This window comes from Bison bison, unplaced genomic scaffold, assembly GCF_000754665.1.
Source record: "Bison bison bison isolate TAMUID 2011002044 unplaced genomic scaffold, Bison_UMD1.0 scf7180017864278, whole genome shotgun sequence".
Lineage (NCBI taxonomy): Eukaryota > Metazoa > Chordata > Mammalia > Artiodactyla > Bovidae > Bison > Bison bison.
Window position 1 is genome coordinate 103,139 of NW_011494850.1, and position 415 is coordinate 103,553.

Sequence of the window (415 nt, forward strand, 5' to 3'; positions counted from 1 at the left end):
TATCGGAGGTTATTGATATTTCTCCCAGCAATCTTGATTCCAGTTTGTGTTTCTTCCAGTCCAGCATTTCTCATGATGCCAGGCTTCAACAGTACGTGAACTGTGAACTTCCAGATGTTCAAGCTGGATTTAGAAAAGGGGAACCAGAGATCAAATTGCCAACATCCGTTGGATCATCAAAAGAGCAAGAGAGTTCCAGAAAAACATCTACTTCTGCTTCATTGACTATGCCAAAGCCTTTGACTGTGTGGACCACAACAAACTGTGGAAAATTCTTCAAGAGATGGAAATAGCAGACCATCTGACCTGCCTCCTGAGATATATGTATGCAGGTCAGGAAGCAACAGTTAGAACTGGACATGGAACAACAGACTGGTTCCAAATAGGGAAAGGAATATGTCAAGGCTGTATATTG